Source organism: Lactuca sativa, chromosome 9, assembly GCF_002870075.4.
Source record: "Lactuca sativa cultivar Salinas chromosome 9, Lsat_Salinas_v11, whole genome shotgun sequence".
NCBI lineage: Eukaryota > Viridiplantae > Streptophyta > Magnoliopsida > Asterales > Asteraceae > Lactuca > Lactuca sativa.
This window is the reverse complement of record NC_056631.2, coordinates 133,237,013-133,239,024: the sequence shown is the minus strand read 5'-3', so window position 1 is coordinate 133,239,024 and position 2,012 is coordinate 133,237,013. Positions and strand designations below refer to the sequence as shown.

General features: G+C 42.8%; 1 pseudogene; it reads left to right on the top strand.

Moving 5' to 3' along the window:
- The first annotated feature begins 1,567 nt into the window (after window positions 1–1,567).
- Window positions 1,568–1,682, top strand: LOC111889212 (5S ribosomal RNA; annotated as a pseudogene).
- The last annotated feature ends 330 nt before the right edge of the window (window positions 1,683–2,012 follow it).

Below are 2,012 nucleotides of genomic sequence, written 5' to 3'. Positions count from 1 at the left end.
ACCCCAATTCTCGCGTAGATAACATGGTTGGACTCCATCCCCACAACAACCAGTACCTTCCGAATGAAGGCAATGCTAAATGGTTCGGAGAAGAACCCAAGAATGATCATCCAATCCCTTTGAATGATCACCATGATGAAGCCTTTTCGGATGGTGATAACTTCGAACCCGAAGTTGAGAACCTGCCCCAGGTAGCTCCCATTCCAAATCCTAACCCTCGTCCGACTTTTCATTGCCCGACGCCTCCTTGGGTAGGATGCTTGGAAACATGGAGCGAAGATCAAGATCAGTCTACGCCGTTTAATGGAGACTGAAGCTTCTACAACGTAAACGAAGGGAGCTCAGCAGACAGAGCTCTACAAATCCTGATCCGTAGAGTTGTCTGAAACGAAATTCAGGGCAGAACGGCTCTCCAACGTATCGCGGAGGTTGATGCCAACGCAGGAATGCATACCATTCGCACCAATCGCCTTGAACACACTCACGAGAGATCTGAGACAAACCATGAAACCCTGCTTCAAGCCCTAGCTGAAACTCGAGCCGAAGTCATAGAGCTCTGAGTACGTCAGAGGATGTACGAAAGATACCTACTTGATATGGAACGTCAACTAGTTGAACTAAGGGTTCACCATAGGGGTGACCATCGCCGTTAAGAGATACTTTACTTTCCTTCTTTGTTTTAAAGAACTGTGCTCCTGCCTATGTTCTGTGTAGCACTTTCCTATGTGACTACCTTGTATTGTAAGCACTGTTAGTTAGACCTTTATGCTGTCAAGGACTTTTCCTACTTCAGATGTGATGTAAGACCCTCTGGAGGGTCAATTTTCCCGATCTTATTACATCTTAAACATCGACGATATTGGCAGTGGGCTAACTTATGTGTCACTCTTTTGTTCAAATGTTTTCATCATACCTTCATTGGAGTCTATCTGAAACATGCTTTAGTCAAGTCATTGGACTAAAGTAATTTAACTCCGGAGACATTTCCAAGTCTCTTCCAGTGGTTGGATCATGTTATTCACTAACCAACAATACCCCGGCTTGAACGCCAAACGTCTTGAGACCATTCTACGAACTTACTTCTACTCCTTACTAGGACTGCATCATAGGGATGTAGGTCAAACCTTCAAGATCATACTCTTACTGCTTCATTGAACGATCTACGTACATCCAGAGTCAATAGTAGCCTTTACTAAGAAATCTTAGTTCATAAAAAGAGATTCGTAAGAAGATTATTATTATGACTTTCCATCGCTTATACATTCCCGAGTTATATATAACGAAGACCTGGTAGACAATAGAATGTGAGATTTTTAACTTAGTTTCTTTTCCTCGTTGGGATGTGGGACTAGAGTAGAATCACACATTTTATTATCCGCCCCGTCTTGGTTATATCATAACGTGTATAAGCTAAGTGTTCATGTATAATAACTCCTCTCTTGGCCAGAATCAAAATGATACAAGAACCGTCTGGACAGTTTAACGACTACTCAGCAGCAGAATGAAAAAACCAAGCTTCTCACCTTTGGAAGCTCTGGTCTTATTCTTCAAGAAGACAGACTTTAGAGGGTGTGATCATAGCAGCACTAATGCACCGGATCCCATCAGAACTCCGTAGTTAAGCGTGCATGGGTGAGAGTACTAGTATGGGTAACATTTGGGAAGTCCTCGTGGTGCAGACCTCAACAGAACTTCCATTAGAAATCATCACTATCTGCCTCGCATAGATGAATCAATTGACCAACCGCAAGGAACGATGTACCTTTCAGAAATGGACCTAAGATCCGAATATCACCAGTTGCGAGTGTTAGTGAAGGATGTTCTGAGGACAATCTTCCAAACTCGATATGGACACTACGAGCCGTAGTGATACCCCCTCAGATAGGATCAATACGCCCGTAGTAATCACGAACTTCGTGAATAGGGTACGCCATTCTTACTTAGATCAGTTTGTTATTTGTCCTGATAAATGACTTACTTACCTACTCTCGTAGTAAGAAGGAAATCATAAA